Here is a 15,867-nt window from a genome sequence, read left to right on the forward strand (position 1 = left end):
TTTTTTCCAGACTTTTAACAATCAAAGCTTCGTTATTTGTTTCGTCGACATCCTCTCTCTGTCCTAACAAGAAACTGCATTTAGAGCATTTTTGTTCCAATTACAACAACACTAATTGACAGAATATCAGCTCTGATAAACGAACACTGATGACTGAACATGAATCACAATAATCTGAACACATTTTCCTCTGTGTTCCTAATTTTCCACAAATACTCAAACTAACAAATCTGTCATTTACATAGCATAGATGTGGCTGCACACCACAAAGATACACAAACACTTCCAACATCACCCGTCTTCACAGAAACGCACGCTTGGCAGCTCTGCCAGGAGGCTTTGAGTCGCTCCATTCTCCTGTATAGCTTTATTTGTTTTGTCTGAAAGCAAATTTTTGAAAATTGACACTTGCCGTAACGAGCATCTGTTTTCGCCATCTGTGAGTTATGCAAATGAAGCCGATGAATATTCAGACGGGCCTGGGTTTAGAGGCACAGGCCCACAGGCTTGCTTACAGTTGGTGGAGAGAATCACACGGACCTGTGGGACAGGAGGAAAAACGAAAAATCAATCTCTGAACCAACACGCTTCTCTTTCCAGTGCTTTGCTCTGACATATGCTGAAGGAAACTACAACTCAACTAACTCTTCATCTCCACAGACTTTTTTTTCTGATGTATTCTTTTGTTTTCTTGCACTCAATTTACTTTTTAATGAAGCCTTTCTTTATGCTGTTTTATCACTTTTAATTCACTTTGCATCTTTTTAATTTCCTACCTCTTAGCTTAATTTCCATTTTTTTTCACCTATCCTTCGCTCTTCACTTTCTCCCTACAGCGAGGCTATCCTATGAATAATTCAAAGATGTTGCAGAATGATAATGGGAAATTAGAGGTGAGACTGTGCTAAGCTTATGTGTGTAAGATTGAATTTTTCTCTGGCCAGGAGGCAACTGTTAGAAGCTCTTTATCCATATAAATGATGTCAATAAAGTGACATTTGTGTTTGAGGTTGCAAAGTAAGGACAAGTGACAGCCCATTTGGAAATTACACATCCTGATTACCATTTAGTTGTCGTATCAACATTATTGGTAACCAACATTAATTCTGTCAGTCAAAACGTTCTAGAATCATTTAGAAAGAGTCAGTTGCTGTGACATTTAAAACGGTGTTTTTTTTCTTTCGTTTTTTTTATTTGGAAGCTATATGTTGTTTATTTTTATCCTCTGTACTCTCCTTTGCCTCTTGGTTATGTGTTTTCACACTTTGGTAATATGAATGTCAAATTCTGTTCAGGTGCCGTCTTCTCCTCCAGCACACTTATGCACTTTGACATGCAACAAAACCTCCACATGTAACCTCAAGCTGCAAAAATGAAAAACAATTCTGGTTTAAATTATGATTATGCACCACATGCCTCTGCTTTCTAAGTTATACTCAGTTTGTGAACATGCATACCAATATTTGCAAGGTTACTGTAAGTTACACACACTTTGGCACGTTTGACGTAGGGGTGATGCTGTCACATGCGCACACTTCACTTCCTAGTAAGGCGTACCTACTGGCTCCTTATGATTTAGTCCAGGGTCGAAATGGGACGATTTCTTACTGAAAACAACCCAACGGGGAGCCATGAAGTCTTATTTTACCCTTTAGAAAACTGCAACACTGGTATTTTACTGTCACTATTAAGATAAATATAAAGTATTATTTATATTTGCACAAAAAACATAAACATATTGAGAAATAGCCCCTTTTTCAAAATATGAAATAGCTTTTAAAAGAGGTTCACATGACTTCCTTTCAAAATAAAAGATACTCTGGGTCACATTGGACCATCTCAAATCTTGAAGTATAGTGTAATTTCCAAAATTATTCAAACATATATATATTTTTTTACTATTTGCAGTGTAAACCAGAAGTTTGAAAATCTAACTAACTAGAATTAAATGAGAAATAGCTAAGTGACCATGCTGTATTTTCATTGAAAAATCTTGAATTTGTTCAAAAATCGAAAATCTAAATTGTAATCTTGTGTGCTGTAAGTATGAATTCTGGTTTCGCTGATTGATTTCTTTTGTGCAACTTTATGCACAAAAATGTATTGTGTTGTAACTTTGTTAAACTCCAATGTAGCAGCTCAATAGATTCTTGGAGCATTATGGGTACTGTAGTCAGATGCCTCTCAGAGTGACATCTTAGTTTTAATTTCATGTTAATACAAAGTTACTTACTTTTTGCTTTAAAATGACTTTTTAAAGTAAAACAATTTATTTTTCTTTACCCAAAGAAGCAGAGGTAAAAGAGCCACATGTGGCTCTGGAGCCTCAGGATCAGACCCCTGCCTTAGTCATAAGGACGTTTACGGGGGGTTGACCCCTTACGGGTGTTGGTAGTATATGCAGGTACATATATTCTAGTGTTTTGATGCATAAGTGCCCAAAGGATGCTATACAGATTCCCGCACAAAAAATCTGCTAATCTGCTTTTGCTCTGATTGTCTTATTTTCTAATATCTAGTATTCAGGCTGCATGTGTCCAATGAGTGCACAAAAAGCGCAGCCTTATCACTTAAACATCACTGAGGGGCTCCTACCACAGTACATAGGATTTATGAGTAGAAAAAATGAAAATCCGTACCACACGCCTACTTCACCCTTTCTTGCCCTTGCATTTCTGTTGTGACCTGTGACCTGCAGCATGCCTGTAGAAATAAATGTTCATGCATTGTGCACTAACATTTTCTCTCTTGGCTTACCGAGCGATCCACTATCTTAAAATTTGCCAATTTTCAACTTGCAGACAGCTTGGATCCACCTGTGAATAAAGTTATGACTAACACATTACTGACTGCACATAAAAGCTGCAAGGAAGAGGTGTGCACGTGATATGCAAGTGCTTGTAAGACATTTGTAGGATGCCCACACAAACTATGCTCCGTCTTATTTTCTGATTTTTAAGTCAGGCTGCAATAAAGGAACGCACACTTATCGTGTGAACAGCAATAACCAGCTCTTTGCACTGGATATGAGGGGGTTGAAAAAAGGGAAAAATCTGTATATCCCATTCACTTTCCATTTTCTTACCCTTTTGTGTTGCATTAGTGTTTGGTACAACCGTTCACACGTAGAATGTCAATTTTTCCCTTGCAGGCAGCCCATATCCACCCATAAGGGCAGTTTTGACAAAGGCTGTTGGCTGGAAAAGATCAAAATATCAACAGGACATACTTTAGAGAACGCATGTGAGGTTTAATGATTAAAAACAAATACAAATAGCACACATAGTACACAGATACACAATATTCTAGCCTGAAAAAAACTTATTGGCAATGATAACACATTTTTGAAAAGGGGTTTTGGAGAACTCTGCCTTCTAACAGTCAAGAAACATTTTTAAATCGATTGAAAGACTTTGCAGATTTATTTATTATTATTATTTTACCTACAGAGAATAGTCCAATCAAGCCATAGAACAGAACTGTTGTCATTAGTTTGGTTGGAAAACAGGTGCTGTTAGAAAAACTGCATCCATGCGTCATCTCCATTGATCATCTATTGTATTCAATACGCATAAATGCAAAAACTTTGATCTTGTTACACATGAAAACATGTTATTTATAATACTACCCTTCTCACAATGTGATCCACATGCAGAATACACGCAGGAAATATTCTGTATTAAATGAAAATATCCATTTTGCTTCAGATGTTACTGCATCTTCTTTAAAACACTACAGGACGGCATTTTCTGTGAACTCTGGATGAGTTCTGAAGAAGCTGCTGAGATCCATCACTTCTTATTGCTGAGGTGATGTTTCTCCGCGGTTTCCTTGTTTGCTTCCATGTTTTATTTGTGCAAACTTTGAAGAGGTAGACCAAAGTCAGTTTTAGGATGATGACATCACAGTGAGGCGTGTTCGACAGAGATATCTGTCAGGAAACAAAGCTTTGGCTTTAGGGGAAAAACACACACACAAGCAGAGTTTTGCTGAGAGCTTCAGGCTCCGGGTAATAGATCATTTCATAACACTTCAGAGCCAGAATCCTGCTCTCTCTGAGACACAGTCATTCTTTTATTGCCCAGTCTAAGTTTTCTTGCTTAAGCTTTATGTCCTGGAGGAGAGGAAGTTGTGATGCCAGCAACAAATCCTGGATAAGCATGCTTCTGCCTCTATATGTTCCTCTAACTCAGACAGCTTTGAGGAGCAGGCCTGCAGGCTGCATGCATAAACAAACCTGACAACCGTTCCTCATTCCAAATCTGCACAAAGACCATGAAGACCTTTTGTCTTAAATGCAAATTGCAAGAAAACCTTTTAAAACTACTAAAAAAGAACACATTGATGGGCAGTATTTCGCTCTCTTTTTGATTTCCAGAAGCTTCTGCACTGATAGTACTTGATCAAAGGTAGAAAAATTGGATTTTTGTTTAGATTTTTGCCAGAAAATGGGAAGAAATACATAAAAATGTACTCACAACAGCATCTTCTGTACTGCCTGGCACCGTGAGCCATTGGTGCAATTCAGATTTACAACAATCCTCCTTGGTATCATTCATCTTTCAGCATTTATGTTGCAAAGCTTTCAAAGTGCATCAGTAGTGACCATGGGGATCTGAAAAACTCAAATCATATTTTTTCTCTTTTGCAGAGTCATAATTTAAACATAAAGCCACCACAAGGATATTTTCTGTTCCAGAAAAGAGTCGAATACTTATGCGTTCTTGGTCTAATTGATGAGGAAGAGCTCATCAAAAATGTGTTGTAATTAATCCACCCGACTGAAACATGATTTCACTGGATAGCACATTAAATCTTTAGCCATTTTTTTAACTGGGTAAAGCAGTGGTAAAGGCCCCGGCTGCTATTATTCAGGGGGATATTCATCATGTTAAATGATTAAAGCTTTCAGATGAATTTAGAGTTGGAAACCCCTTAGAAATGGCAATCCAACAAGGCCGTTTTAAAAAAGAAAGAAACTGACAGAAAAATGGGAAACTTTATTCACTGATATTCTACTTTTAAGCAACTGTAATTTAAATTGAAACAGCTATTTCAAACTGCTTTTAGAGTTGGAGGTTCAACCAAGTTGCCCCTTAATAATAGAATTAATGACTCCTGCTTGCTCCTGTTACACATTTCCACTTTATAAATATATTTCATTGGATTGGAGCAGTTCTTTAATCTTTTTCGTTAGCGTCATGCTCTCCACTCCAATTCTCACTAATGCATTAAACATTTGTGGAGCTCAAAGGTGTTTGGATAAAAAGTTTTGACCCCGACACGCAATGAAATTTAAACAAATATCCAGAGTTAACTCCAGAGGGCATAACTTCTTTTGTTCTTTAATTCATCTCTTTTTCCTCTATTTTTGCTCTCCTAGCGTCATTTGCTTCCCTCCAACTGTTTTGCATTAAAGTGTAATAGTATTGAAATGAATCAAACAGTGTTTCATCTTTTCCTAAAAAACTCCTAAGATAAAGATTACAACTGCAGAAAGATTTAATAAATGTTTTATTGTCAGAACTTGCTGTTTCGCTTTTTAAACTAGTGGTTTAGCTTTGATGTTCCCACCTTTTTGTCTGAAAGATTAGTTTCTATTTGTTGGAGAGGTTTCAGGAGCTTGCTGTTCATCAAATGATTAAAACTGTGATGGGATTATAAATTGCATGGTCTTGACTAGGGCTGTAACGTGTATCCGAGTACTAGAAAACTCACAATCTGCTCCCAAAAATGTGAAAATGAACATTTACGACATCCAAGATTGCTGATTCGAAGTCATTGTAGTAGAGTGTAGTAAAAATACAATTCAGGAACAATGTATTTACTGCTCTGAAACACAGAATAATGCTGGAGTGTTATGTTTATAGACTAAAAATGAGCTGAATGCACAGTGCTACTGTCACTAAAAGTAAACAAATCCTCACAATAAAGTGGTGAAGATTCTCATTTTCAAAGTAAAACTATCCAGCGCTTTTTTTTTAGTTGTGAAAACTGAGGCTGAAGTGCTGCTCACTGACATAAGGTCTGATTGAACCTGCAGTCTTCTGATCAGGGGTTAACCACCCTACCGCTTCGCCACAGCCACCCTAAATTGCAATAGTGAAGAATTTACACATTCACAGTGAACCAGCGGATTCTACAGCAAAGAAAAGTTGCTTTTCATACCGGCTTTGCACCAATATGCACTGCGAGGTCATATGTGGTGAGTAGAGGATCCATGGTACACGTGTGGATCCCGGATTATCCGTGATCCGTTACACCCCTACTCAAAACAACAGTGATGTTTAGGTTTTTATGTTATGTTAATGCTGAACTTAGCCAGCAGAATGAAAATAAATGTATTTAAAGTGACAAACACCATTTCTTTCTATTTAAATCTTTGTGTTTTGTTTATTCTGATCTCTTGGTCTAAATAAAAATTATAAATTATGATGCTTTAAAAAATATAATTTTCATTTTCATACATCCAGTAAAAGACATACATATAATAACTGTAAAAAAACTAGAATAAATAGTAATAATTGTGATCCGATCTGTGAATCGTTGAGATTGATTTGAAACGAGGAGAGAAGAAAAATCTTGAAGCAATATTTTAAATTAAGTCCTGAACCGGATATTGATAATTCATGTAGAGAAAATGGTTTGGTCGAGTCGGGGTGGGATTATATAAGTTTGCTTCCTTCCACTCCCTTTCAAGTGATATGTTATGTATTATGACCTGACGGTGGATTCTTTAAGTTTGCTTTGGCACTACTTCATCAAATCCTTCATACCTGCATCCATAATAACCCAGACACCCGGGTCCGTTTTTTCAATCACAAACCACAGCAACAATTGATTTTCTCTTCAGAGATTTTTTCTTTTTGTACCTAATTAGCAGAAACCCATTTGAAAATACCAGAGGCTCTGCATCTTGTTGTCTATAGTCCTCCACCACATTACAATTAGAACGTTGGTGCTTGCCAAAACAGTACAAAAGCTAGAAGTTGAGAGTCTGGGCCAAGTTTTTAAGTAGAATCAATTGCACTTGACACAAATCTGTTAAAGAAACTGCAGTTTTCCAAATTGGCTAATTTATGGCATAGCACTCTTACCATTGTTCAGATACAAGAATAACAGAACTGCGAGCACAATTTAATTTAAAATAAGTCTATAAGCTGCAACACATTCAAAGAGAGGCCAATTTTGTTATATAAACTGTTTAATAAGACCAGTATCAAAAGCAAATGTAATTTGTCATCTTACCCACATTAACTTTGGATCCTCTCATTATCCATACACACAACTTTAAGACTTCATTTTAGATACTTCTGTGTGTCATGTGCTCCATGGCAACTGCTGCACAAACCAGGGGAAAGTATTTGGTATTTTTAATGATGTTCGGAAAGAGAACAAGGTCGTACCTAGCAGAGAAACAAAGAAATTATCAAGATTTCTTTCAAAACCTCAATTATCTCTAAGTTACATTCAGCACTCACTGACTTATTATGAGAGACTTAATTTAGTGTAAGAAAACCTGTAAAGCAAATAGTAATAAAGTGAAAGTGAACATGTCTTGACATATTTTTGGCAATGACTCAAAAGAAATCTCAGTTGGTGATTTCTAAAGGTGTAAAACCTTAAACCAGAAGGCAAACTATGATATAACAGAATTGAAACATTATTGAAGTGCAAAAATAGATCGAATCTGGTAAAGAGCAACAGAACCTGAGTTCTTATGAAGGAGTTAATGAGCCGCAGTGGTGGTAGTTACCAACACAAACTCAGTGTGGAGATAGATGACCAGGAGGCAGAACACGATAAAGCCAAAGAGCAAACAACCAAAGAGGAAGATCTGAGTGTGAAACAGAACCAATCCAAGAAAACTAATTCAGTCATTTTGAAACGAAAGCTCTAAAGCAGGAGTGTCCAAAGTCAGACCTCGAGGGCCGGTGTCCTGCATGTTTTCCAACCAACATGCCATTAAAGCTACTTATTGGTCAAACACACCTGACCCAGGTAATCAGCAGCAGATAAAGCAGGAGCAGGAGGCCGGCCCTCAAGGCCTGACTCTGGACCACCCTGGTCTAAAGCACCCTCAAACAAATCGAGTGACGTTCAAGGTGACCCTTTAGGGGTATCCTTCACCCAATAGTGGCTGGGTTTGTCCCCATCGAGTTCAGAAGATGGAGGGAAGATTGAACAGATGAACCTTATGACATGTATTATTCCACAAATGGATTTAGTATTCACGTCTGCCAGAATTTGTTTAACTGCTATAAATATTGTGCCTATACAACTTCCTCACAATGATCGTAAAGTCCCACAAAGATCATTGGATCTATTTTAAAAGCGTTCCAAGTGATCTTTCAAATGTAATGCAGGTTTTAGCTAGAATAAATAAAAACTGTTATCTTCTAGAACAAAGTTTTTTCAGAGTAGCAGGAGTTCCTGAGTTGTGGGCAACACATTCTCATTCTGTATTCGTCACATATTGACATTTTGTTAAGGACTCCTGTGCTTTAAAAATTGACGTTTTGGGTGTCCCCAACTCATCGTTATTTTTGACGTGCTGGCTGTACCTGCTTACATGTACAGGTACTTTACATGTACTGGGTACATGTACCTATTTTGTCTTTATATATGTCCTCCATCATTAGAAAAATGGCACAATAACATATTAAAAAACCCTAAAACACAATTTTAATCTGAGTGGGTCTTAAAGGAGCCACACCTTAACCTGGACCCTAACCATATTTAGTCAGGATGTAACGAGGGGGAAAAAAATCGATACAATGAAATATTGCGAGACTCGTATGGATATAAAATGCTGCAGAGAGAACATTTAATTAATTACAATTAATTACTTATAAGCAAACATGTAGTTCAGTGTGTTACCTTTGTTTTGCTCTTAAAGGGCCATATCAAGATTTTCTTAAGCCTTTCAGAGTAAACCATATCCGTTTATATGATCATATATTAGCTTCGGAACACTAAAAAACAAATTATTTGTGAAATATGAATCTTTTGTGGACCGTTTTAATACCCGGAAGTAAAATGACTCAATCTCTGAGGCACCGCCTTTCGCTCCTTGTAGGTCCCGCCCATTTCACAACGTCATCCTTGAGCCTGCCCATCGACCAATGAGCCTCCCCGAGCCTCCTCAGCGTGTCTGCTTTCTGTTTCAGACCAAACTTTGTAAACAAAACCACATGACTAAAGATCTCTTCAGTCATTGGTCAGCAGCTATGGAGGCATTTTCGTGTCAAAGCCCATGTGTGCTTAAGTATGAAAAAATGTGTAAAATTAAAATAAATGTAAATATAAATTTGATCTAAATGACAGGCACTAATGGTTAAATCCTCAACATCGGTCTCAGATTTCAAAGAAATTGAAACCTGAAGTTCAAAATGTTTTTGCATTGGTGTCTATCTCTCACCTTCAGCCCCTGTTCTCCCCACTATCCTATTTATATTTACCGTTAGATTCCAGCAGGTTCATTACAGCAGGTCAAGACACAGCGCCGGAAAATAGAGATTAACTCTGAGCAATTACAGAAGTGAAATTCCCTGGCAATGTTTATTATCCTGCTCTTGGTCTTGTTCTGGGGATCTGTCGTTAAAATATGGATGTACATTCAATATTTAACATAGGGACATCAAAGTGGGCCATAGCCTCAGAGTGGGAAAAAGGAAAAGAATGAGGCAACTTTACCCAGCAGTATGAGCCAAGATTACTCATGTGAGCACCAAAAATATGCAATTTGCAGGCATAGACATTCTCAGGGCATAAATTTAACAAACATTTGTGAAACACGATTTTCTTCTCCATCTGCGTTCTTACCCAAAGTTAAAATGAAGGCGCAAATTAAGCGGCACTGAAGGATAATATGTGGAAAAAATCCTAACCTGTTAAACACTAATGGAGGTAAGATAAAAAAAAGTCAAAATGAAGGATTTTTGGATCAGAAAATGGGTGAGATTTGAATATATTTCAAAATGGAAATTAACATCTAAGGACATACATATTTTGTAAAAGTATGTAGTTAAAAAATATATGTATTCTAAAATATTTTATACTAATTTGCACCATATATAATCCAGGACTCCTCTCAATTTTGTCATGAACAAAAACAAAAAATTGAAGATATATATATATTTTAAAACAAATTACAGCATGGAGGGGTTTTAACTCAGTGTTAATAATAAAGTTGTCAATGCATCTTTTTTTCTTTTAACAAAAACCCTCCACACGATGATGGAGCTGTACCAAATATCAGAGGCCATGTTGTTCAAAATGATTGTCATCATTTTCTTGTATTTATGTGCGATGGAGACCACATTGGTGTGGCTGAATATCTATCCAAGGTAGAGTGAGGGAGTCATCTGCTGCTTACAAACTCCTGTGAGTACAAATGAAACCACTTTTCTTTGCTGCAAATATGCCGTTTTTTTTTTCTCCAGTTCCAGCTTCTCCCATCCATAAAATTGGAAGCATTTGAGAACATGTGAGAAGCTGAACACCCTGCAGTCAGCTGGAACGGTCAGCAGAGACTCCACGAATGCTGCACAGAAGCAAACCCAAATATTATTTGTCTGTTCAACTTCAGACTCCAAGAACAGTTTCTGGTAATCCATGTCTATGAAAACCCAATTAGCAGGTAAAGATGCTGGACCACAACTGCATGTGAAGCACAAATATATATAACCTGTCTTTCTGCAAACTGCCAGGTATGAAAGAGAAAAACAAGCCCATATACTCAACTTTTGCAGTGCCTAGCTAAAAATTAAACTCAAAGTGTTTCCTGTGGTCTTTTTTACCATGTTTGTACAGATTTTACCCAAAATCAAAACACCTGTGTTGTGTTTTTAAGATGTAGAGCAGCAGGAGCTCATTAGAAATTCACCTAATTAGCAGAACTTGCAGGAACTTAGTCTCTAATTTCCCAGCATTCCTTTGTTTACACTCTCTCCCGATAGCAAATAGCACCCCACAAGCCTAAGCTAACATTAGCATAGCAAATAAATGGTTAATAATGTCAGAGCTATTCAGTCGTACAGGTTTGAGCCAGTTGTCAGCTAAGACGAGGAAAATGAAGACATTAATGTATCTTCTGTATTTGTTTATAACTGGATGCATCAGAATTGGAGCGGAGAACGGCGACTTTGGATCACCCACGTCAGAATCCCGAGATTTTTCAAACCGCAGGTTTTCATCTGCCCCTGATCCATCACGATTTGAATAAAGAAATTTATTTTTAATTATCTACATTATGACAAAAAGGCTGTAAGAACGTGCTAAAAAACACAAAAAATATGCCTTATTCACAATGCCCTTACGAACATGGAACATCTTACTTCTGGGTAGAAAAAAGTTTTAAAATACATATTAAAAAATATTCTTTTGCGTGCCAAAGGTAATACAATGTCATATACAGGAATATAGTTTACTCTGAAAGACTTAAGAAAATCATGGTATGGGCCCTTTAAAGCTTTACTTCTGTTTTCACTCTAAATACTTGTAGTTTAATGAACTTGGACAGTAAAAGAAAATTCAATTTAGAAGCACACATATGCCTCAAAAGTGTTATCTTCACTTCCTGTCATTGAAAGTTTTAAACCTAAACTTCTGTAAACATCATCTCTAACTTTCATGAGAAACCGCAAGATCCAGGTTGTTTTGCTGTTGCTAAACTGGTAATTTGCTAAATGATGTGTTGACACTCAACACTTAAACTATTTCAACACAATTTTTTAGATGTTACATTTAAGCCAAAATTTTTTTTTAAAAAAAGGAAACATCAACATTAATGTGACTGTGAGTTTGCTGGAATTAAAATGATTATATTATAAATATGTGGCAAAGTCACTTTGAACAGAAAGGTGCCATGTTGGGGATGTTTTACATCAGGTTGGAGCGTGGGCTGGTCGCTGTGCTGCAGTATTTATCATTCGTCACAGAGTCATAAGCTGCCAGATAGACTCCGAATGTTATTCCTGTGCTGGAGCTAATGATCCGAACAGGACATGAACCTCAGACATGACACCATGAACTGTATATACTGTACGCCATGGCAGTGACAACCATTGTCAGGCCTTCGAGCATTAACCATTGAACTTTAAAAACTGCATTTTTAAAATCCCAAAATGTTGGGGCAAAGTACTTGTCATAGTTCAGTCTGATCCATCTTTTTCTAGAATGTTATTCAAATAAATTTAAATATTTGCATACTCTGTGAAGTTTAATGAATATGTTTATTTTCTGATATCAGAAATCTGTATCGTAGAATAAGAAAAGGCTGTTTATATTCTGCAAAAGGCTTAAAAACCTGTGTGAAATTACTTCCTCAAAAGCACTCTTTTCTTGTCCTCTACCTGTGAATAACACATTCCTTCTTTCCAGGCTGTTTAATCTCTTTAGCTCTATCAACTTCTTCCCCAGTGAAACAGATCTCTTCTTGTCTCCAGCATGTAAGCAATATGCCGCAGAGCAGCGTCTGCCATGAGCTGCGTAAGCTTTCACAGTCATCTATGGCAGGTACCCCACGGTGTTAGCCCGAGAAGATGGAATTACTCTGACAGCCATGTAAAGCTCCAAATAGTGAAAGAGGGAAGTTATAATACTGTTTACATCAGAGTGAGGCTGCAATGCCGCTGCCTCGCCGTGGCACAGATTAACTTTAATCTCATGTCACAACGGCAGAGGAGATGTTGCCTCCTGAAAATTTGAGCTCCGGTAGAGAATATTTCATTCTTAAACAAAGAGTACAAACATATTATGTCTCTGAAGTATACATAGTATTAAGTTAGTATGATGGTCCTTATTTCCTGTTCTTTTATTCCATGAAAATATAGAACAACTTTCTAAATTTACATTTAAAATTCTCTTTTCATTGTCCACCTTTTTACTATATAAAACAGCAAAAACAACATAATTTTCAGAATGAGTCTTTAAAACATATTTAATAGCAGATGATTTCCTGGAATAAACACATCATCCTGCTATTTTGACACATTGCCAACCAAATTCTTTGAAAAATATGTAATCTGTCTGTGACTCTGTCTTGCTAACAGCTCGCTCCGTCCATCAGGAGCTGCTAAGCCCCTTCTGAGGAAAAGCAGCAGGGATGCAGCCAATTTCTAATGCCCCTTTTATTGGATAGATTATAGAAAAACGACTTTTGATCCAGTGGAACAACTTTTTCAACACAAACAGCCTCTCAAGACAAACTTCAGTCGGGCTTTAGACGACTGCTCGTTTTAAAGTGACGTCATCGCTGAATCAGCCAATCAGTTCTTGAACTTTCTTGAACATAAGATCCTTCTTTCAGGGCTAGAAAAGAGGGCAAGATCAGTAAGTACAGATCATAGTTTGGTCTGATCTTATCTTGATATAAGGAATCCTGTTGATTTCTTGCTGACCTTAAATCTGAGAGTCTGCCTTTATAGCGGAGTTCCTCAGGGCTCAATTCTTGGACCACAGCTGTTTGACCTCTTAATCAGATCATGCACAAGGATAATGTTTCATGCCACTTTTATGGATGCTTGGTTTTATGTGCCTCCTGGGAGCTGGCATCTGGCCCTGCCACAGACTGTCTACTGGGTGTACCCGCCTTTGTCCAACAAGACGGGCTCTGGAAACCCCGTTGCCCCAAAAGGGATACAATGAGTTATGAAAATGGATGGATGGAAGTTCAGGAGGAGAAATATCAGATCGATCCAGCATATAGGATGTGTATTCCACCCGCTGTCACTGAAAAGGTCACGTGTGTAGAGTTGAGTCCCTGATTGGTTGACATGCCACCTTGTCAATGTTCAAATATTGGCCGTCAAAATCGCGCAGTATGGACCTCAGATCACATCTGTACCATTAAATTAACATTTGAAACTGACCACCTCTGCCATGCAAATCATGTTCGGTGTGAACACAGCTTTAAACTGGTAAATGTAGTTAAAGAGTGGAAAAACAGAAGCCCTTGAATTCGGTAAAAAGAAGGGGGAAAATAAGGACATTTTAGAGCTGGTTCATATTGAGAACATCTAAATCAGCTTTTAGCATCTCAGTCAAACAGAGACTCAAAGATCTCGCATCCAGAGAAGCTAATTCATGCCTTCATGTCCTGCAGGCTGGAGAGTTGTAACGATTCTCTGTCTTCTAAAAGATTGTTACAAAAAGCTGTAGCTCATTCAGAACAGTTTTAACCCAGACATGAGAACCAGTCTCTCACCCTGTTCTCATGTCGCTTTTTGGCCACTAGTTCAACATTGCTATTTTATGAATCAAGTAATGTTTTTTTATTGAAAACTGTAATGGTGCTTTTCAAACAAGGCTTGGCTCAGAAATCTGCAGAAAACCATCAGCTTGGTGGATGTTTTAGCTAGAACAGAGGTAAGCTGCTTTCTGTGAGTCGCTCATTAATGAAGCTTCGTGATGAGCACAAATGTTCTCCAACTATTTCTACATTTAAATCCAAACTTAGTCTATTCTGATGCATTTGCTCAAAACACTGCATTCTTAGAGTTACATCTAATGTACTTGTATTTGTTTATTAAGATTATTTATTGTACTTTTTCATTTTAACAAATAAATTCTAACTAAAATCGTGTTTTTAGTATGTTCTTGTGGTATTTTTCTTTTGATGGAGGACATCTAAAAAAATTATGTTAATATGAATTTTATCTATTGGGTTTTTCACTAGTTTTCAAGAATCTAAATATATATTTCCATTTTTTAACCTTATATTCTCTCAAATGTAGCTTAATTTACATAACTTTTTTTCATTTTTTCATCTAAACCACTGGAAACATTCTTTTTTTCTGATACTTAAAGTGATATTTACTCTGCATCCTTCTCCTCTCCTCATCACAACATTCACCTCATTCCTATCCATCCTTAAATCTTTAATGTCACCTTGCTGTGCGACTCTCGCAGGAGAACACATCATAACTCCTTCTCCAAAGTGTCCTTTCTCACCGATGATTTCCGCTTGCCTTTTTCTGAACTCCAGGACATCTGCAGCCGGCAATTTATCGCAACTGCAAAGCTGCACCGCATGACTCAAAAGTACCGAAGGGAGGGGTCGTAAATCTGCAACACATGGGGGCATGTTTGACTCCGTGGAGGGAAGGGCCGGGAAACATTGAGCACTACATTAGTCATGACGTGACTGCAGATACCATAGAGTTTGGCTCACATCAAGGTATACTGTTCCTGCGACAATGGGGTTTGGGAAGGACAAATCTAATTATGTACATTTATTTTATCATAAGTAAAAATGTAGCATTTTACATATAGACAGTTAGATCATTGTGAAACATTTATGTTATGTAGTACTAAAGAAAACATAAATACATTATGAAGATGTTTCTTTGATAGTTTATTTGATTTATACATTTTTACTTTGTAAAAAAATATATAGCATAGTGGTTTTGACACACAGTAGTTTCAGTTAAAGAGCATTTTACAATTTATTTTGACTCCAAAGTAAATATAGAACAGATTTGAGACAAAACTCGCACTCCTGATTTTATTACACATTCACTATTATGTGTTTTTCCAAGCAGAATTGAGGTCAGTTAAGAACCTCCTTGAGATTTTGCCAAATCCAATTTGAAACAAATGATGACTATGAAGAGTCACATATTCTGGTGCTGTGAAAGTCTGTACTCATGCAAACAGGTGCAGTTCAGGAGTAAATACCTCAAACAGGTGACTGGTGACAGGTTGAGATGGAATCAGAGTCCAAATCTGGTTCAACAAACACTGCCGAGGGCTCCCAGGTGTGACTTATGATGGGGATTACCTAAACCGGGAACAGCTGAGAGGAAGAAAACATGGGAGTACCACAAGACATGACACTGAGCTTGGTGATTATCATAAAAAATG

The 15,867-nt window shown here is 37.2% G+C and overlaps 1 long non-coding RNA gene across 1 annotated transcript; it reads right to left on the bottom strand.

The window, feature by feature from the left end:
- Nucleotides 1–349: 349 nt before the first annotated feature.
- LOC112139492 lies at nucleotides 350–15,732 on the bottom strand. The gene is made up of 3 exons (XR_002918003.2): nucleotides 15,682–15,732; nucleotides 3,086–3,197; nucleotides 350–540 (listed from the first exon to the last, which is right to left on the bottom strand). It is a non-coding gene; the product is annotated as an uncharacterized LOC112139492 (long non-coding RNA).
- Nucleotides 15,733–15,867: the final 135 nt, after the last annotated feature.

Source organism: Oryzias melastigma, linkage group LG14, assembly GCF_002922805.2.
Source record: "Oryzias melastigma strain HK-1 linkage group LG14, ASM292280v2, whole genome shotgun sequence".
NCBI classification, from domain to species: domain Eukaryota; kingdom Metazoa; phylum Chordata; class Actinopteri; order Beloniformes; family Adrianichthyidae; genus Oryzias; species Oryzias melastigma.